Source organism: Hemitrygon akajei, chromosome 7, assembly GCF_048418815.1.
Source record: "Hemitrygon akajei chromosome 7, sHemAka1.3, whole genome shotgun sequence".
NCBI lineage: Eukaryota > Metazoa > Chordata > Chondrichthyes > Myliobatiformes > Dasyatidae > Hemitrygon > Hemitrygon akajei.
The window spans coordinates 8,737,606-8,759,672 of record NC_133130.1 but is presented as its reverse complement, the minus strand read 5'-3'; the positions used below and the strand labels follow the sequence as shown (position 1 = coordinate 8,759,672).

General features: G+C 43.7%; 1 long non-coding RNA gene across 1 annotated transcript; it reads right to left on the bottom strand.

Annotated features, from left to right (window-relative positions):
• Window positions 1-5,282: 5,282 nt before the first annotated feature.
• Window positions 5,283-21,720, bottom strand: LOC140730204 (uncharacterized). The gene is made up of 3 exons (XR_012099526.1): window positions 21,633-21,720; window positions 19,771-19,924; window positions 5,283-5,716 (listed from the first exon to the last, which is right to left on the bottom strand). It is a non-coding gene; the product is annotated as an uncharacterized lncRNA (long non-coding RNA).
• Window positions 21,721-22,067: the final 347 nt, after the last annotated feature.

The window sequence follows — 22,067 nt, the reverse complement described above, 5'->3', positions numbered from 1 at the left end:
TAACGACTATGCTACTATTGTGCCTTGAATTGGGATGATGCTCTTGGGCTTTGCAGAAAAAGAGGTAACCTTAACAAATGGAATCCTTGCAAGGTTCACTGCGTGGACTCTTTTTTTCTTTTACATAGCAGTCTTCTCCCCAATAAACTTTCACACCCTGACTAATGAAGAACTTATCAACTTCCACCTCAAATACATACAACAACTTTGCTTCCTCAGCTGCCCGTGACAATGAATTCCACAGATTCACCACTCTCTGGCAAAACAAGTTCCTTCTAATCTTGTAATATTGTATGGAACTGTTCCTGTCCGTGTACCTGTCCAAATGTCCTTGTGTTTGATGTAATATCTCACTAAAACCATTCCTGTCCATGTGCCTGTCCAAATGTCCTTGTGTTTGACCTAATATCTCACTAAACTAATGTTGAAATACAATGTTGGAAAGCATATAGTCATGCACTTTGGTGGAAGAAATATACAGGCAGACTATTATATAGATGGGTGGAGCATTCAAAATGCAGAGATGTAAAGGGACTTGGGAGTCCTTGTGTAAAATACCTGAAATGTTAACCTCCAGGTTGAGTCAGTTGTGAAGAAGGCAAATGCAATATTGACATTCATTTCTAGAGGTATAGAACATAAGAGCACGGACGTGATGTTGAGGCTCTATAAGGCACTTGTGAGACCACACTTGGAGTATTGTGTGCAGTTTTGGGCTCCTTATTTTAGAAAGCATATAATGACATTGGAGAGGGTTCAGAGAAGATTCACGGGAATGATTCTAGTAATGAAAGGGTTCCCGTATGAGGAACATCTGGCAGCTTTTGAGCTGTATTTCCTGGAGTTCAGGAGAATGAGGGGGGATCTAATGGAAAATTCTGAACATTCAAAGGCCTGAACAGATTAGATAAAGCAGTTATTTCACATGGTAGGTGACTCCAGGACAAGAGAGCATGACCTCAAGATTGAAAGACGTCCTTTTAGAACTGAGATGCGGAGAAGTTACTTCATTCAGAAGGTGGTAAATCTGTAGAATTTGTTGCCATGAGCGGCTGTGGAGGCCAGGTCATTGGATATATTTAAGGCAGAGATAGAGAGGTTCTTGATTAGCCAGGGCATCAAAAGGTATGGGGTGTGGGGAGTGGGGATGACAGGAAGAATTAGATCAGCCCGATTGAATGGCAGAGAGGCCTCAATGGGCAGAATGGCCAGCTTCTGCTCCTATATCTCATGGTCTTATGGTGTAAACAGTTCCCATCCGTGTAGCTGTCCAAATGTCCTTCTGTTTGACCTAATACCTCGCTAAATGGTTCCCATCAAATGTCAGAGTGTTGGAACTAGTATCAATATTCTTACACATAAAGTGTGAAAGAGAGATGAGAGTGGATATTGGACCACTGGAAAACAGAGAACCATTGACAGAGGACTGAGCCACTGAGCCACTCTGAAATTCATTCAAATTTAAATTCATTGACAAACCAGGTAGGACTTGCACGGTGAGCAGTAGCGTACTGACGAGTGTGGTAGAACAGGGTGATCTGGGAATGCAGATACATCTATAATTCCTTGAAAGTGGTATTATAGGTAGGTAGGATAGTAAAGCTGTAAATTTTACTAGCGCCGTTGGGAATGGTTTAATATCTTCTTCGGCTGTCCATCAATTTAGATGTTGACTAAGGCCTGGGCAAGGTTGTATGGAAGACCAGCAGTTGCCCATACTGCAAGTCTCCCCTCTCCACGCCAACGATGTTGTCCAAGGGAAGGGCAAGGGCTGATATAGCCTGGCACTGGTGTCGTTGCAGAGCAATGTGTGGTTCAGTGCCTTGATCAAGGACACAACACGCTGCCTCAGCTGAGGCTCGAACTAGCGACCTTCAGATCACTAGACCAATGGTTTAACCACTTGGCCACGCAACAGCACGTTAATAAAATATGGTTTAATATAATATGGCAGGGTGATGGGAACCAGGATGATGGAGCTGAGGATGAGCCAACAGGTTTACAAGTAGATGATGCGTGTAACATGAACGTAAGGAAGGACAAGCCAATGATTGGGTACAAGTGCAAACAGAACAAAGAGTTAAATTGTACCACAGAGGCAAAATTCAAAAGGGCAAAGAATGCAGGACTGAAGGTGCTGTATTTAAATATGCATAGTAATCGAAATAAGGTGGACAAACTCGTGGTGCAATTAGGGATTGGTCAGTATGACACTATGGGTATCACTAAGTCATGGCTGAAAGAAGACCATAGTTGGGAGCTTAGCATCAAAGGATATACTTTGTATCAAAAGGACAGGCAGGAACACGCATGCCGTAGTGTGGCTCTGTTGGCAAGAGAAAAAATTACATCTTTAAAAAGAGGTGACATACAGTCAGAGAATGTTGAATCTTTGTGGGCAGAGTTAAGAAATTGCAATGGTAAAAAAAATTATGGAGATCATATACAGGCCTCCCAATAGTAACCAAAATGTGGGGTTGAGCTTGCAAAGGGAGCTGGAAAAGGCATGTAATAAGGGTAACAACATAATTGTAATGGGGGGATTCAATATGCAAGGGGATTGGGAAAATCAGGTTGGTGTCAAATCGCAAGAGGGAGAATATGTTGAGTGCCTATGAGATGGCTTTTTAAAGCAGCTTGTTCATGAGTCTACTCAGGGAAAGGGTATCTTCGTTATGGTGTTGTGTAATAACCCAGATCTTATTGGGGAGTTTAACATAAAAGAACCCTTATGAGGCAGTGATCATAATACAATTGAATTCATCCTGCAGTTTGAGAGGGAGAAGCATAAGTCACATGTATCAGTATCACAATGGAACAAAGGGAATTACAGAGGCATGAGAGAGAGAGGAGCTTGCCCAGGTGCATTGGAGGAGGATACTGATGTGTACGATGGCAAAGCAGTGATGGCTGAAAATTTTGGGAATTGTCCACGAGGCACAGGATAGATAAGTCCCACAGAGGAAAAAATTCTCAAATGGCTAAGGTAGTCAACCATGGCTGATGAAGTTAAGGACTATGAAAAGTCAAGGGAAGGGCATATAAGGTAGCAAAAGTGAGTGGGAAGTTAAATCCAACAAAAGGCAACTAAAAAGCTATAAGATGGGAAAAGATGAAATGTAAGGGCCTACTAGCCAATAATATAAAGAAGGATACCAAAAGATTTTTTTTTCAGTTATATAAAGAGTAAAAGGAAGGTGAGAGTTGATATTGAACCACAGGAAAATGATGCTGGTGAGGTAGTAATCAGAAACATAGAAGTGGCAGATGAACTTAATGAGTACTTTTTACTTTACTTCACTGTGGAAGACACTAGCAGTGTGCTGGAGGTCTGTGAGTGTCAGGAAGCAGGAGTGAGTGCCATTGCTATTACAAAGGAAAAAGTGCGAGGCAAACTCAAAAGTCTTAAGGTGGACAAGTTACCTGGGCTAGATGGACAACATCCCAGAGTCCTGAGAGAGGTTGCTGAAGAGATAACGGATACATTGGTCATGATCCTTCAAGAATCACTTGATTCTGGCATGGTCCCAGAGGACTGGAAGATAGCAAACGTCACTCCATTCTTTAAGAAGGGAGGAAAGCAAAAAAAAAAATCTGGAACAGTTGGGTTGAAGGGCCATTTCTGTCTGTATGACTATGGATTGAAGTGTGAGGTGTGGCACTTCTTGAGACAAAATGTAAAAGGGAGAGTGAACAGTTACTGCCAGAACCATTAACAGTGTTGCCATACAGAGGGTTCTGACAGTTCAAATCCATCGCTCCTTACACAGGTTGCTAGGGTGGCTAGGAAGGGTAAAGCATGCTTGTATTTATTAGAAACATAGAAAACCTACAGCACAATACAGGCCCTTTCGCCCACAAAGTTGTGCAGAACATGTCCCTACTTTAGAAATTACAGGGCTTACCAATAGCCCTCTATTTTTCTGAGCTCCATATACCTATCCAAAAGTCTCTTAAAAGACCTTATCATATCCGCCTCCACCACTGTTACTGGCAGCCCATTCCACGCACTCACCACTCTCTGAGTGGAAAACTTACCCCTGACAACTCCTCTGTACCTACTCCCCAGCACCTTAAACCTGTGTCCTCTTGTGGCAACCATTTCAGCCCTGGGAAAAAGCCTCTGACTATCCACATGTTCAATGCCCCTTATCATCTTAGTCAGGGCACTGAGTTCATAGGTCAGTGAGTTATGCAGAGACTGACAAGGTTCTGCAGAACTTTCAAGCCACACACATGATGCTGGAGGAACTCAGCAGGGAAGCAGCATCTGGGGATGGAAGTGAACGGTCGGTGTTTCAAACTGAGATTCTTCATCAGGACTGGAAAAGAAGAGGACAGAAGCCGGAACAAAAGGGTATGGGAAGAGGGGAGAAAAGGAGCTGGCAGGTGGGGGTAGGGGAGAAAGAGAATGATGTGAAAATCTGGGAGGTGATAGGTGGAAGAGGCAAAGAGCTGAACGAGATGAAATGTGATAGGAGATATTAAATGGAGGGAGGTGGGAAATAAGAGAGAGACTTGCCCATTAACAATAGTGGTGTTTAACAGAATCTTAGAGAAGTCATACAGGTGTGCAGAGATTGGGGGGGGGGGGGGGGCGGGGGTGGGAGAGGGCTATTGTGCAGCCAGAAGGGATTTGATTAGTGAGGTGTCTGGTTTAAATCAGCACGTCATGGGTCGACCCTGTTCTATGGATCGGTGACTACACTGGATACAGATTGGTGAGCATATTTCACAATGGGAAAAGATAGGAGATACCCTGAAAGTAATCATTCTCGCTGAGTACCAGCTGTAGGTTGGGCGATAGGTTGTTCAGTGATTGAATTTTGCAGGAGAGGAAAATGGCCACTGGCGCAGAAGGGGAGTTGAGACCTGGCTGAGGGGACGTAAGGAAATTATTACACCAGAGGGTGATGAATCTGTGGAATTCATTGCCACAGACAGCTGCGGAGGTCAGGTTACTGGGGTGGGTATATTTAAAGCAGAGCTTTATAGATCCATGATCAATCAGGACGTCAAAGGATACAGGGAGAAGCCAAGACAATGGAGCTGAGAGGGATAATAAGTCACCAGGATGGACTGGTGGAACAGACCTGATGGGCCAAATGGCCTTCTTCTGCTTCAATGTCTTATAGTCTTGTGATCTTATGGTACAGATCATTCATGGGCCTGGTGAATGGGGGTAGGATTGGAGGGGCCAAGTGGTCTGCACTACTTGTGCTGTCATGTTTCACACCAAGGTCATGAACTAACAGAGGTAAGCAGACACTGCTAAGACTGTGTTCTTTTGCAAAGAATAACTTTATTTTTCAGTTTACCAATTGCTCAATTAATACATTGATGGCAGGTCCTATCTTTTACACCCAGCTAGCTTTTTCACTCAGCTCCATCACTGGTGCTAAGGGTTGACTTCCTGGCTATCCTTGATAATTAAGTTCCGATCAAGGAGGCTGGTCTCTATGCTTTCCAGGAACTGGGTGCCTTGTCAAGGTTATATCCCTGCCCACTGCGCTTCCAATGCCTGGTCTGTTTGAACATCTTGCCGAAAATAGTTTTCATATTAATCGTCTTTGTCAATTACATTGTTCACGAATCCTCCCTCCCCCGTTTTTTTCTTCTGCTTCCGTTTTCCATGTGGTTTTCCCTGGCGGAAATGTTCCATCTTATATTGCCTTTTTTAATTGGGGTTAGCTGCTTTGCAGCCATCGATACATACCTGCAGACAAATGAAAACAAAGATCACTTTCAACACTGTAGTGCCCATTGCATTTCCAGCAAACTTTTAGGAAGAAAACTTGATATTGGACAAAGGAGTCATCTAGAGAGCAATCCCTGCAGAAAGTAGGGAGTGGGGTGGAGGGAGGTACTGAAAGTGTGCTTGTGACGATGGTGGGAGTGATATAAAATGAAGTTCTGGATATGGTTGTATGGGGTGTTTGGTATGGACAAGAGGAACCTGTTATGATGCAGTGAGGGCACAGTTTAAGTGAGAGGTGTATCGGAATTGGTTGACACATATACGTAGATACAGTGAAAAGCTTCTCTTGCAAACTGTTCATCTAGATCAGATCATTACGCAGTGTGATGAGGCACTGGGTGTTGACTGCATCCACTTCAGCAAGACATTTGCGAAGGTCCCGGATATGAGTTTGGTCAAAAAGCTTCAGTGACTCGGCATTCAGCATGAGGTAGTAAATTGGATTAGACATTGGTTTTGTGGGAGAAGCCAGAGACTGGTAGCAGATGGTTGCCTCTCTGAATGGAGGACAGTGGCTCATGGTGTGCGCAGGGATTGGTGCTGGGTCAAATGTTGTCTGTCATCTATATTGATGATCTGGATGATAATGTGGTCAACTGGATAAGCGCGTTTATGGATGAAGTAAAGATTGGGGTGCAGTGGACAGTGAGTTAAGTATATCAACGCTTGCAGAGGGATCTGGATCAGCTGGAAAAATGGGCTGAAAATGTCAGGTGGAATTTAATGCAAACAAGTGCAAGGTGTTGCAGTTCAGTAGGACCAAACAGGGAAGGTCTTATACAGAGAAGAGAAGCGTACTGTGGAGTGTGGTAGAAGTGGGAATAGAGGTACATATTTCATTGAAAATAGTGTCAGAGGTAGATAGGGTCGGAAAGAAAGCTTTTGGCACACTGGCCTTCATAACTCAATGTACCGAGTACAGGAAATGGAATGTTATGTTCAACTTGTATAATCTTGTATAATGAACTCCTAATCTGGAGCATTGTAAGCAATTTTGGTTACCTACGTGCCTACAGGAAAGATGTAAGCAAGGTTGAAAGAGTACAGAGTAAATTTACAAGGATGTTGTCGCGCCTGGTGGACCTGAGATAGATTAAATGGGTTAGGACAGCATTCTTCAGGATGTAGAAGATTTAAAGGAGATTTGATAGGAGTTTGCTACACTATGAGTGTTATAGATTGTGTATATACAAGTAGGCTTTTTGTACTGAGGTTGGGTGGTGCTTCAACCAGAGGTCATGGGTTAAGCTTGAAAAGGTGAGACATTTAAGAAGCATATGAGGTGAAATTTCTTTGCTCAGAGGGTTGTAAGAGTGTGGAAAGAAGCTACCAGCACAAGTGATGCATGCAAGCTCAATGTCAACCATTTGCAAAGTTTGGTTAGGTACATGGATGGAAGGGGTATGGAGGGCTATGGTCCCAGTGCAAGTAGGCAAATGGATTTGGAATGGACTAGATGGGCTGAATGGTCTGTTTCCGTGCCGTACTGTTCTTTAGCTCTCTGCTTATCACCTTTTTGGGGCTGTACTGCAAGCCCCAATGACCAACAGAAATTAGAGCAGGGAGATTGCAAGAAGTATTGGCTTGTGATGGTGGAGCTTTTAACTTTCCTATCCGAGTCTGGGATTGCCATAGTGCTCAAGACTTAGTTTGGGTAGACTTTGTTCAACAATGTTTCCTCGGCCAATATATCGTGGCCTTTTACTGGACAGAAGGTAAGTTTGACCTTCTCCTCGGAAATAGGTCAGGACAAGTGGGTGAGGATCAGGCTGATGATCACTGACATTTGTTGATTTGCTGCAACCATACCATGCAATACACATAAAAATAGACTAAGTTACAATAATAGATACAAAATAAATCAATAATGTCAAGAAGAGCCATTTAGTGAGGTAGTGTTCACGGGATCTTGGACCATTCAGAAATCTGATGGCGGAGATGAGAGAAGCTGTTCCTAAACTGTTGAGAGTGTGTTTTTTTATTTATTTAGAGAAACAACACAGAATGGTCCTTCTGGCCATTTGACCACACCACCCAGAAACCGCAACAATCCCAATTTAACCCTATCCTACTGACGGTACAACTATTACACTGACCAACTAACCTACCACTACGTCTTTGGACTGTGGGAGGAAATAAGAGGACCTTGAGAGAACCCAGCATTTCAGGGGGAAGATGTACAGAGACTCGGCTCCCTGAATTCCTACTTCCTCTCATAGGCCCTTTCAGCTCATGAAACACAGCAATCCGTTTCCCATCTATTTAACCCTAGCTGAATAATAGTACAATTTATAATAATCAACTAACATTCTAACCAGTACATCTTTGGAATGTGTGACGAAACCAGAGCACCTGGAGGAAATCATAACTGTCATTGGAAGAACCTACAAACTCCTTATGGAATGGTACAGTAATTGAACTCCGAGCTCCAGAACACCCCAAAATGAAATAACGTCATGCTAACGACTATGCTACTATTGTGCCTTGAATTGGGATGATGCTCTTGGGCTTTGCGGAAAAAGAGGTAACCTTAACAAATGGAATCCTTGCAAGGTTCACTGCGTAGACTCTTTTTTTCTTTTACATAGCAGTCTTCTCCCCAATAAACTTTCACACCCTGACTAATGAAGAACTTATCAACTTCCACCTCAAATACATACAACAACTTTGCTTCCTCAGCTGCCCGTGACAATGAATTCCACAGATTCACCACTCTCTGGCAAAACAAGTTCCTTCTAATCTTGTAATATTGTATGGAACTGTTCCTGTCCGTGTACCTGTCCAAATGTCCTTGTATTTGAACTAATATCTCATTAAACCCTTCCTGTCCAAATGTCCTTGTGTTTGATGTAATATCTCACTAAAACCATTCCTGTCCATGTGCCTGTCCAAATGTCCTTGTGTTTGACCTAATATCTCACTAAACTAATGTTGAAATACAATGTTGGAAAGCATATAGTCATGCACTTTGGTGGAAGAAATATACAGGCAGACTATTATATAGATGGGTGGAGCATTCAAAATGCAGAGATGTAAAGGGACTTGGGAGTCCTTGTGTAAAATACCTGAAATGTTAACCTCCAGGTTGAGTCAGTTGTGAAGAAGGCAAATGCAATATTGACATTCATTTCTAGAGGTATAGAACATAAGAGCACGGACGTGATGTTGAGGCTCTATAAGGCACTTGTGAGACCACACTTGGAGTATTGTGTGCAGTTTTGGGCTCCTTATTTTAGAAAGCATATAATGACATTGGAGAGGGTTCAGAGAAGATTCACGGGAATGATTCTAGTAATGAAAGGGTTCCCGTATGAGGAACATCTGGCAGCTTTTGAGCTGTATTTCCTGGAGTTCAGGAGAATGAGGGGGGATCTAATGGAAAATTCTGAACATTCAAAGGCCTGAAAGGATTAGATAAAGCAGTTATTTCACATGGTAGGTGACTCCAGGACAAGAGAGCATGACCTCAAGATTGAAAGACGTCCTTTTAGAACTGAGATGCGGAGAAGTTACTTCATTCAGAAGGTGGTAAATCTGTAGAATTTGTTGCCATGAGCGGCTGTGGAGGCCAGGTCATTGGATATATTTAAGGCAGAGATAGAGAGGTTCTTGATTAGCCAGGGCATCAAAAGGTATGGGGTGTGGGGAGTGGGGATGACTGGAAGAATTAGATCAGCCCGATTGAATGGCAGAGAGGCCTCAATGGGCAGAATGGCCAGCTTCTGCTCCTATATCTCATGGTCTTATGGTGTAAACAGTTCCCATCCATGTAGCTGTCCAAATGTCCTTCTGTTTGACCTAATACCTCGCTAAACGGTTCCCATCAAATGTCAGAGTGTTGGAACTAGTATCAATATTCTTACACATAAAGTGTGAAAGAGAGATGAGAGTGGATATTGGACCACTGGAAAACAATGCTGGAGAGGTAGTAATGGGGAACAATGTAATAGAGGACGAACTGAATAAATATTTTGCATCAGTCTTCACGGTGTAAGACACTAACAGTATGGTAGAAATTCCAGATATTGGGGGCATGGAATGTGTGAAGTTACTATAACTATAACTATGGAGAAGGTTCTTGGGAAACTGAAAGGAACTGATAGATGGATAGTATAGCAAGTAGTCACACCAAGGCTTCGGGAGACAGATAAGTGGGTAACAGTCAGGGGAGGGAAGGGCAAGACTCAGATACTTGAGAGTAACCCTGTGGCTGTCCAGCCTGAACAATAATTAATTCTGTTTGAGTACTGTTGGTGGGTGGGGGGGGAATGGCCTACCTGGGGGAAGCAACATTGGCCACGCGTCTGGCACAGAGTTTGGCCCTGTGACTCAGAAGGGTAGGGAAAGGAAGAGGATGGCAGCAGTGATAGGGGTCTCTATAGTTAGGGAGTCAGACAGACGATTCTGTGGAAACAAGAAAGAAACTAGGATGGTAGTTTGCCTCCAAGGTGCCAGGATCCGGTATATTTCAGATTGCGTCTACGATATCCTGCAGTGGGAAGGAGAACAGACAGTGGTTGTGGTATATATTGGTACCAATGACATAGGTAGGAAAAGGGAGGAGATCCTGAAAACAGACCACAGGGAGTTAGGAATAAAGTTGAGAAGCAGGACCACAAAGGTAGTAATCTCAGGATTACTGCCTGTGCCACATGACAGTGAGTATAGGAGTAGAATAAGGTGGAGGATAAATGCATGGCTGAGGGATTGGAGCAGGGGGCAGAGATTCAGATTTCTGAATCATTGGGACCTCTTTTGGGGCAGGCGTGACCTGTACAAAAAGGACGGGTTGTACTTGAATCCCGGGGGACCAATATTGTGATGGAGAAGTTTGCAAAGGCTGTTGGGGAGGGTTTAAACTGGAATTGCTGGGAGGTGGGAACTGAATAGAAGAAATGCAGGAAGAGGCGGTTGGCTCACAAATAGAGAAAACTTGTAGAAAGTGCAAGAGGGAAGATAGGCAGGTGATGGAGAAGGGACGTATTCAGTCCGATGGTTTGAGATGTGTCTATTTCACTGCAAGGAGTATTATGAACAAAGCGGATGAGCTTAGAGCATGGATTAGTAACTGGAGCTATGATGTTGTGGCCATTACAGAGACTTGGATGGTGCAGGGGCAGGAATGGCTACTTAAGTGCTAGGCTTTATATGTTTCAGAAAGGATAGGGAGGGAGGCAAAAGAGGTGGGGGCATGGCACTGTTGATCCGAGATAGTGTCATGGCTACACAAAAGATATGTCATTGAGGGGTTGTCTACTGAGTCTCTGTGGGTGGAGATTGGGAACAGGAAGACTCAATAACTCTACTGGGTGTTTTTCATAGACCACCCAATAGTAACAGGGACATCGAGGAGCAGATAGGGAGACAGATTCTGGAAAGGTGTAATAACAGGGTTGGTATGATGGGAGATTTTAATTTCCCAGATATTGATTGGCATCTCCCCAGAGCAAGGTGCTTAGATGGCGTGGAGTTTGGTAGGTATGTTCAGGAAGGTTTCTTGACACAATATGTAGATAAGCCTACAAGAGGAGAGGCTGTACTTGATTTGGTATTGGGAAATGAATCTGGTCAGGTGTCAGATCTCTCAGTGGGAGAACATTTTAGAGATAGTGATCACATTCTATCTCCTTTACTATAGCATTGGAGAGGGGTAGGACCAGACAAGTTAGGAGAGAGTTTAAGTGGAGTAAGGGGAAATATGAGCTACCAGGCAGGAACTTGGAACATAAATTGGAAACAGATGTTGTCAGGGAAATATACGGCAGAAATGTTGCAAACGTTCAGGGGACATTTGCATGGAGTTCTACATAGCTACATTTCAAAGAGACAGGATGGTATGGAACCGTGGTGTACAAGGGCTATTGTAAATCTAGTCAATAAGAAAAGAAAAGCTTATGAAAGGTACAAAAACTAGGTTATGATAGAGATTTTGAAGATTATAAGGCTAGCAAGAAGGAGATTAAGAATGAAATTAGGAGATCCAGAAGCAGTCATGAGAAGGCCTTGGCGGACAGGATTAAGGAAAACTTCAAGGCATTCTACAAGTATGTGAATAGCAAGAGGAAAAGATATGAGAGAATAGGACCAATCAAGTGTGACAGTGGAAAAGTGTGTATGGAACCAGAGGAGACAGCAGAGGTACTTAATGAATACTTCGCTTCAGTATTCACTACGGAAAAGGAACTTGGTGATTGTAGGGATGATTTACAGTGGACTGAAATGCTTGAGATTATAGATATTAAGAAAAAGGATGTGCTGGAGGTTTTGGAAAGCATCAAGTTGGACAAGTCACTGGGACAGGATGAGATGTACCCCAGGCTACTGTGGGAGATGAGGGAGAAGATTGCTGAACCTCTGTTGATGATCTTTGCATCATCAATGGGAATGGGAGAATTTCCAGAGGATTGGAGGGTTGCAGATGTTGTTCCCTTATTTAAGAAATAGAGTAGGGAGAGCCCTGGAAATTATAGATCAGTGAGTCTTACTTCAGTGATTGGTAAGTTGATGGAGAAGATCCTGAGAGGCAGGATTTATGAAAATTTGGAGAGGCATAATATGATTAGGAATTGTCAGCATGGCTTTTTCAAAGGCAAGTTGTGCCTTATGAACCTCACTGAAATTTTTGAGGATGTGACTAAACACATTGATGAGGGTAGAGCAGTAAAGGTAGTGTATATAGATTTCAGCAAGGCATTTGATAAGGTACCCCATGCAAGGCTTATTGAGAAAGTAAGGAGGCATGGGATCCAAGAGGACATTGCTTTGTGGATACAGAACTGGCTTGCCCACAGCAGCCGAAGATTGGATGCAGACAGGTCATATTCTGCATGGAGGTCTGTGACCAGTGGTGTGCCTCAGAGATCTGTTCTGGGACCCCTACTCTTTGTGATTTTAACAAATGACCGGGATGAGGAAGTGGAGGGATGGGTTAGAAAGTTTGCTGATGACACAAAGGTTGGGGGTCTCATCGATTGTGCGGAGGGCTGTCAGAGGTTATAGCGGGACATTGATATGATGCAAAACTGGGCTGAGAAGTGGCAGATGGAGTTCAACCCAGATGTGTGAGGTGGTTCATTTTGGTAGGTCAAAGATGATGGCAGAATATAGCGTTAATGGTAAGACACTTGGCAGTGTGGAGGATCAGAGGGATCTTGTGGTCTGAGTCCATAGGACACTCAAAACTGCTATGGAGTTTTGTGGTTAAGAAGGCATACAGTGCATTGGCCTTCATCAAACATGCGATTGAGTTTAAGAGCCGAGAGGTAATGTCATAGCTATATAGGACCCTGGTCAGTCTCCACTTGGAGTACTGTGCTCAATTCTGGTCGCCTCACTACAGGAAGGATGTGGAAACCATAGAAAGGGTGCTGAGGAGATTTACAAGTATGTTGCCTGGATTGGGAAGCATGCTTTATGAGAATAGGTTGAGTGAACTCGGCCTTTTTTCCTTGTGCGGCGGAGGATGAGAGGTGACCTGACAGTGGTGATGACGAGAGGCATTGATCATGTGGAAAGTCAGAGTCTTTCTCAACGGGCTGAAATGGCTAGAATGAGAGGGAACAGCTTTAAGGTGCTTGTAGGTAGGTACAGAGGAGATGTCAGGGGTAAGTTTTTTTATGCAGAGGGTGGTGTGTGCATTGAATAGGCTGTCAGCAAGAGACTCCTGGATTGGTACATGGAGCTTAGAAAAATAGAGGGCTCTGGGTAACCGTAGATAATTTCTATAGTAAAAAGACGTTTGGCATGCCTTTGTGGGCTGTAGGCTTTCTATGTTTCTATGTCTGAAGATGGATAAGTCACCTGGACGAGAAGGTGTACAACCTAAGGTTCTGAAAGAGTTGGTGGAAGAGATCATGGAGGCATGTGTAATGATCTTTCAACAATCGCTAGTTTCTGGGATGGTTCTGGAAGATTGGAAAATTCCAAATTGTTACACCATTCTTCAAAATGGTAGAGGCAGAAGAAAGATAACTATAGGCCAGTTAGTCTGATCTCAGTGGTTGCGAAGATGATGGAGTCAATTATTAAGGATGCGTTCTCAGCATACTTGGAGGCACATGATAAATTAGGCCACTGTCGACATGGTTTCCTCTAGGGAAAAACATTGCCTGACAAATTTGGTGGAATTCTTTGAAGAACAAACAAGACAAAGGAGAACTGGTTGATGATGTGTCTTTGGATTTTCAGAAGGCATTTGACCAGGTGACAAATATGAGGCTGATTTTCAAGTTACGAGCCTATTATATTACAGGGAAGATTCTTGCATGGATACAGCAGTGGCTGATTGGCAGCAGGCAAAGAGTGGGACTAAAGGGAGCAAACATGAGGAAATCTGCAGATGCTGGAAATTCAAGCAACACACACAAAATGCTGGTGGAACGCAGCAGGCCAGGCAGCATCTATAGGAAGAAGTACAGTCGACGTTTCGGGCTGAGACCAGTTGCTTGGATGTGTCAGTAGCACAAAAAAATCTGTGGAGAAACTCAGCAGGCCAGGCAGAATCTATGTCCCTGCATCTGAAACCGGTTAAAGTGGGCAGTACAGTAGTACAGCGCTTTACATGATGGCGATCACCAATTACGCTTCAATTCCCAACTCCGCCAGGAAGGAGCTTCAACATTCTGCGCGTGGCCGTGTGGGTGTTCCGGTTTCCTCCCACATTCTGAAAATGCACGGATTAGGGTTAATTTGTTGTGGGCATGCTATGGTGCTAGATGGGCTTAGACAGAGTGGACTTGGAGTGGATGTCTCTTAGAACAGAGATGAGGAGGAATTTCTTTAGACAGAAGGTGGTGAATTCATTGCCATAGTAGCTATGGAGTCCAGGTCATTGGGTATATGTAAAGTGGAACTTGAAAGCTTCTGGATTAGTCAGGGTTATGTAGAGCAGGCAGAAGAATGGGGCTGGTGGGGCTAATAAAAGGCCGCACTGGGAGCACCGGACGCAGTATATCACACCAGCTGACTCACAGGTGAAGTGTCACCTCCAGGTGAGGTGACCCGACGCAGACTGGGAGACCGTTATGCTGAACGCCTACACTCTGTCCGCCAGAGAAAGTAGGATCTCCCAGTGGCCACACACTTTAATTCCATGTCCCATTCCCATTCTGATATGTCTATCCATGGCCTCCTGTACTGTCAAGATGAAGCCACACTCGGGCTGGAGGAACAACACCTTATATTCTGTCTAGGTAGCCTCCAAGCTGATGGCAAGAACATTGATTTTTCTAACTTCCGTTAATCCCCCCTCCCCTTCATACCGCATCCCTTATTTATCTATCTATCTATCTATCTATCTGTTTATTTATTTATTTATTTCCCATCCCTCCCCCTTTTTTCATTTTCTCTCTCTGTCCCTCTCACAATCACACCTTGCCTGCTCTCCATCTCCCTTTGGTGCTCTCCTCCCCTTTCTTTCTCCCTACACCTCCCATCCCATAATCCTTTCCCTTCACCAGCTGTGTATCCCTTTTGTCAATCAACTTTCCAGTTCTTAGCTTCACCCCTCCCCCTCTGGTCTTCTATCATTTCAGATCTTCCCCGTCCCATCCCACTTTCAAATCTCTTACTATCTTTTCTTTCAGTTAGTCCTGACGAAGTGTTTTGGCCCTAAACGTCGACTGTACTTCTTCCTATAGATGCTGCCTGGCCTGTTGCATTCCACAAGCATTTTGGGAATAAGGGGACTGCAACAGATTTGGAGAATGGGCAGAGAAATGGCAGATGGAATACAATGTTGGGAAGTGTTCGGGCTTGCACTTTGGTCGAAGTAATGGAAGGGTTCTGACCGAGGGTGTCGGCCCGAAACGTCGACAGTGCTTCTCTCTATAGATGCTGCCTGGCCTGCTGTGTTCCACCAGCATTTTGTATGTGTTGCTTGAATTTCCAGCATCTGCAGATTTCCTCGTGTTTGCTAATAAAAGGGCTGACTGTTTTCTAAATGGAGAGGAAATGAAAAAACGGAGGTGCAAGGGGACTTGAAAATCAATGTGCAGGGATCCCCCAAAGGTCAATTTGCAGGTTGAGTTTGTGGTGAGGAAGGAAAATGCAATGTTAGCATTCATTTCAAGAGCACTAGAATATAAAAGCAAGGATGTAATGTTGAGATTTTAGAAAGCCTCACTTGGAGTATTGTGGGCAGTTTTGCACCCCTTATCTCAGAAAGAATATGCTGAGACTGGCGAGGGTTCAGAGGAAGTTTGTGAAAGTGATTCCAGGTTTGAATGGCTTGTCATATGAAGAGGTCTGATGGCTTTGGGCATGTATTCACTACAATTCAGAAGAATGAGCGGTGATCTCATTGAAATCTATTGAATGATGAATGGCCTTGATATTGTGGCTGTAGAGAGGATGCTTCCTTTGGCGGGAGAGCCTAAGACCAGAGTACACAGCCTCAGATTAGAGAGGCATGGTGCTGGAGCAGAGGTGAGGAAGAACCTCTTTAGCCAGAGAGTGGTTAATATGTGGAATTCTTTGCCATAGGCAGCTGTGGAGACCAAGTCTTTATATATATTTAAAGCAGAGGTTGATAGATTCTTGACTGGACAGGGCATGAATGGATACGGAGAGAAGGCTGGAGATGGTGCTTTGAGGAAAATTGGTTCAGCCATGATGAAATTGGTGGAGCAGACTCAATGAGCCAAATGGCCTATTTCTGCTCCTTTATTTGTGGTCATGAGGTCTAAACTGTTCCTGTTTCAACTATCCTTCTGTTTGATCTAATATTGTACTCAATGATTCCTGCCAATATATTTGTCCAAATGTCTTTGTGTTTGACCAAATATCCCAATAATTCATTCCTGCCATATACCTGTCAAACGATCCTTCTGTTTGATCTAATATTGTACTCAGTGATTCCTGCCAATATATCTGTCCAAATGTCTTTGTGCTTGACCTAATATCTAGCTAAACCACTGAAATGTTAAGAGAGTCATGGAACATTTTAACATGCTGGTCAATTTGGAAAATCAGAATGGCAATGTATCTCAAGAGAGTGAGTTTGTTGAATCCCCCGAGGTGGCTTTTTAAGGTGGTTTGTCATTGAGCATACTGCATTGCATGTTATGTAATGAAATGGAAGCAATTAGGGAGGTAGAGATCACAATATGATTGAGTTCAACTTGAAATTTGATAGGGAGAAATTAAAGTCTGATGTAGCAGTATTTCAGTGGAGTAAAGGAAATTACAGTGGTATGAGAGAGGACTTGGCCAAAATAAATTGGAAGGAGCTGCTGGCAGGGATGTCAGCAGAGCAGCAATGGCCTGAGTTTCTGGGGAAAATAAGGAAGGTGTAGGATAGATGTATTCCAAAGACAAATAAATACTCTAATGACAAAACAGTACAACCGTGTCTGACAAGGGGCATTAAACCTAATGTAGAACTGAAAAAGAAGGCATACCATAAACCAAAAATTAGTGGGAAGACAGAGGATTTGGAAGCTTTTAAAAACATACAGAAAGCAACTAAGAGACTCATTAGAAGGGACAAGCTGAAATATGAAAGCAACCCAGTGAACAATATCAAGGTGGAAAGAAAAAGCTTTGGAGAATGGGCAAGAAAGTGGCCACCAAAATATAATGTTGGAAAATGCATGGTCATGGACTTTGGTAGTAGAAATAAATGTGCAGACTATTTTCTAAACGGGGAGAAAATCCAAACATCTGAGACGCAAAGAATCTTGGGAGTCCTTGTACAGAGCAACATGAAGGTTAACTTGCAGGTTGAGTTGGTGGCAAGGAAGGCAAATGCAATGTTAGTATTCATTTCAAGAGGTGTAGAATACAAGAACAGGGATATGTTGCTGTGTCTATAAGTCCAATAAGGCATTTGTGAGGCCTCACCTTGAGTATTGTGAACAGTTTTGGGTTCCTCAACTAAGAAAAGTTGTGCTGACATTGGATCGGATTCAGAGGAGGATCACAAGGATGATTGCGGGAATGAAAGGGTTATCATATGAGGAATGTTTGATGACTTTGGGTCTGCACTCGCTGGAATTCAGAAGGATGAGGGCAGGATCTCATTGAAACCTTTCAAATGTTGAAAGGCCAAAACCAGAGTAGATATGGAAAGGATATTTCCCATGATGAGAGAGTCCAGCACAAGAACGCACAGACTCAGAATAGAGGGGTGTCATTTAAAATAGAGATAGGGAGCAATTTCTTTAGTCAGAGGGTGGTAAATTTGTGGAATCTGCTACCACAGGCAGCTGTGGAGGCCAGGTTGTTGGGTGTATTTAAGGTTGAGATTGATTGGTTCTTTCAATCCATGAAGCCATGGAATCAACGGTTACAGAGAGAAGGCTGGGGAATAGGGTTGAGGAGCGATAAAGAAACGGATCAGCCATGATTGAATGGCGGAGCAGACTCGATGGGTCAAATGGCCTAATTCAATTCCTATGTCTCAATGTCATATTGTCTAAACCATTCCTGTTCATGTACCTGTCCAAATGTCCTTGTATTTGACCTAATATCTTACCAAACCGTTCCTGTTTGTGTACCTGTCCAATTATCATTGTTTGATATAATGTCCCACTAAACCATTCCTGCCATGTACCTGTACAAATGTCAGTGTGTTTGACTGAATATTCTACTAAACCATTCTCGTCCAGATACCTGTCCACATGTTCCTTAAACCTACAGTTTTCCAACACGACCTATGAGGGAAAAAAACCCTTGCCTCCAATGTCCTCTTTAAAATCCTATCCTTCCCATCTTCAACCTATGTCCTCAAGTTATAGACTCATACCTTCCCCATCCTGGGAAAAAACTGACTGGGTCCAGAGGAGATTGACGAGAATGATTTTGGCAATAAAGTGGTTACTATGTGAGGAGTGTTTGATAGCATGTGAATCTAGGCTTGCTGGATTTCAGAAGAATGAGGGGCAGGAGGGGGGTTGTCTCTTTGAAACCTTTCAAATATTGAACAGCCTAGATAGAGTGGATGTGAAGAGAAAGTTTCTAATATTGGCAGAGTCCAGGTCCAGAGGGCACAGTCTCAGAATACAAGGACATCTTTTCAGAACAGAGATCAGTGAGAATCTCTTTCGCTGGAGGGTACTGAATCTGTGGAAATTGTTCCATCAGGCAGCTATGGAGGCAAAGTCATGGTATTGGAAGTGGAGGCTGATAGTTTCTTGATTAGTCAGGACACCAAAGGGAGAAGGAGGGAAAATGAAGTTGAGAGCAACAATAAATCAGACATGATGGAATGGCAGAGCAGGCTTGATGGGCTGAATGGCCTAATCCTGCTCCTCTATCTTATGGACTTCCTATGCCTTTGGTAACATTATAAACCTCTATAAGGTTATCCCTCAGCCACCTTTGCTCAAGGCAACATGGTTTCTTCTGCACACACCCTAGCTAAATCCCAAGCTTCCAACACACAGGTCTGGTCTTACCAATGTCCTGTACATCTGTAAAATTATGTCCCAACCTTTGTATTGAGTGTCCAGTTCAATGAGGGTAATCCTGAGAGTAAATACCAACAACACAAGAGATTCTGAGATGCTGGGATCGCGAGCAAAACTCACAAAATGATGGAGCATCACAGCAGCTAGGCAGCATCTATGGGAATGAATAATCAGTCGATGTTTCAGGCTGTGACACTTCATGGGGACGTGAAAGGAACAGGGAAGAAATCAAACTAAGTAGGAGAATAAGCCAGAGGCTGATGGGGTGATGGGGAGGGTGGGTGAAGTGGGAAGCTGGGAGGTGATAAGTGGGAAAGGTGAAGGCTGAAGAAGACATCTGATATGAGAGGAGAGTGGACCATGGAGGAAAGTGAAGAAAGGGGGAAGATCCACAGGTGAGGGGTGCACTAAAATGAAGACAATTGGAAATGTAAAGTTCAGGAGAGAAGAAAAGACCTGGGGGAGGCGAGGGTCTGCAGGAACTCAGTCAGTCAGGCAACATCTATGGGAGGGAATAAAGAGTCAATGTCTGGGACCAGGGGCACACCGTGTTCTTTGTCTGCAATCGTGGCCAACAGAGGCTTTGGCTTCACTGCAACTTACCATCATCTCCTCAAATACGGACAGATCGGTGCATTTTTTTTCCATTACGCAATTCAGCAAATCACCAGACACAGCCCACAGAGTAAACAGAACAGGCAAGAGAACTCTCCATATCGACAGCCACATCATAAGCAGAAGACAGGATCAGCAGTGTCTACGAGGTTAAAAAATAAAGCATTCGTCATTAACCCCTCCGTTCCAGTGCCCTGTGACACAGACTGTATTCCCACTGACATTAAACCAGCACCCTTACACCATCCTTCAGTGACTCCTCTCTTCCAGCACTCTGTCTCTGATGGTATTCCGATTGATGATAATCCAGCACCCTCACAATGTCCATCAGTAACTTCTCTGCCCCAGTGTACTGTGTCACTGATTGACATTAACTGAGCTCCCTCACACTATCTGTCAGTGACTCCTGCTAACTAGCACCCTGTGTCACTTACTGTATCCCCACTGATGTTAATCCAGCTCCCTCAGTGAACCCCACTTCCAGTGCCATATCACAATGAATGTTAATCCAGCTCCCTCAGAGACCCCTCTCACTGACAGAGAGTGAGTAACAGAGAATATTACAGCCCACCTGTGGTAACAACATTTTAACCTACTCCAAGATCAATCTAACCCTGCCCTCCAACATCACCCGGTAATTTTCTATCATCCTGCTGCCCATCGCAGGGTCTCTTAGATCACCCAATTGTAACTGCCCCTACTACCACCCTTGGTGACACATTCCACACACCCACCACTCTTTGTGTAAAAAAAACCTCCGATACCCCTCCCCTATGCTTTCTGTGAATCACATTAAAATCATGCCTTCTTGGTTAAGTGATTTCTGCCCTGGAAAAATGGCTCTGGTTATTCACCCCATCTATACTGTTTATCATCTTGTACACTCCTCTCAAGTCACCTCTCACCCTCCTTCACTCCAGAGAGAAAAATCTCAACTTGATTAGCCTATCCTCATAAGACATGCTCTGTAATCCAGGCAGCACCCTTGTAAATCTCCTCTGCACACCCTCTAAAGCTTCCAAATCCTTCCTACAATGAGACGACTAAAGCTGAACACAATACCCCAAGTGTGACCTCACCAGGGTTTTATAGAGCTGCAACACCACCTTGAGTTTCTTGAACTCAAGCTACTGGCCAACACACCATATGCTTCCTTAACAACTCTTTTGATTCAGGCAGCAAATTTATAGACGTGGACAACAAGATCCCTCTGTTCATCCAACCTCCCAAAAATCCGGCCGTTAACCCTCCACCATCCAAAGTCAAACACTTCCTATTTTTCTGGGTTGAACTCCATCTGCCACTGTTCAGCCCAGCTCTGCAACCTATCAAAGTCCTGTTGTAACTTATGCCAAACATCTACTCTATCCACAACACACCAATCTTCATATCATCTGTAAATGTTTTAACACAGTTTGCCACTTCTTCAGCCCCATCATTTATAAATATCAGAAAGAGCAGGAATCTCAGAACAGATCCCTGTGGAAAACGACCGGTCACCGACCTCCAGGCGAACACCACAAAAATATATGCAAGTTGGCGTTGCGATTCATATCGCCAATGTATGGCAGCTCAGAAAAGTGCTCACAATTCACAGTGAGAACATGAACTGATGGGACCTCGAAAGCAAGTCCACAGGCTGTGAAGTCAGTCCAGTACTGTGTGGTGCTGTATAGCACCAAACTGAAGCAGCTCATAATACTATCAGATATTCTACTAGATAATCTCCTTGTGAACTACCATCACTACAAATCACAGCCTGTACTTTCCCTTTGAGAAACATACTTTTGAACAGTCTAAACAAACTAGCAATTCAGCAACCTTCGCTCTCATGAATACAGATACCGCACCTTGGAGTAGACGACAGGAGACAGGTGAGAGAACGCGCTGGGTCCGGCTTTAAACCATCGGGATCCTGGACTGGCTTCAAAGTTCAAAGTTCGAACTACAATTTATTAACAAAGTAAGTAAATCATACACAACCTTGATAATCATTTTCTTGTAGGCCCCCACAGGAAAACAAATACAGTGGCAAGCATTTGGTCCATATCGACAGACAAGGAAACTCATCAAACTCAACAACAGTTTTATTGTGATAAACATTAAAACAGACCGGGCACCATGACCCAGAGATAGAGCAGCTCCATCTCATAGACCAGGGAGGGAACCATCACACACCCTGGTCACATGTCATTTCCTTGCATTTTCAGAAGGTATCTGATAAGGTGCCACACGAGGCTGCATAACAAGATAAAATCCCGTGGCACCACAGGACAGATACTGCG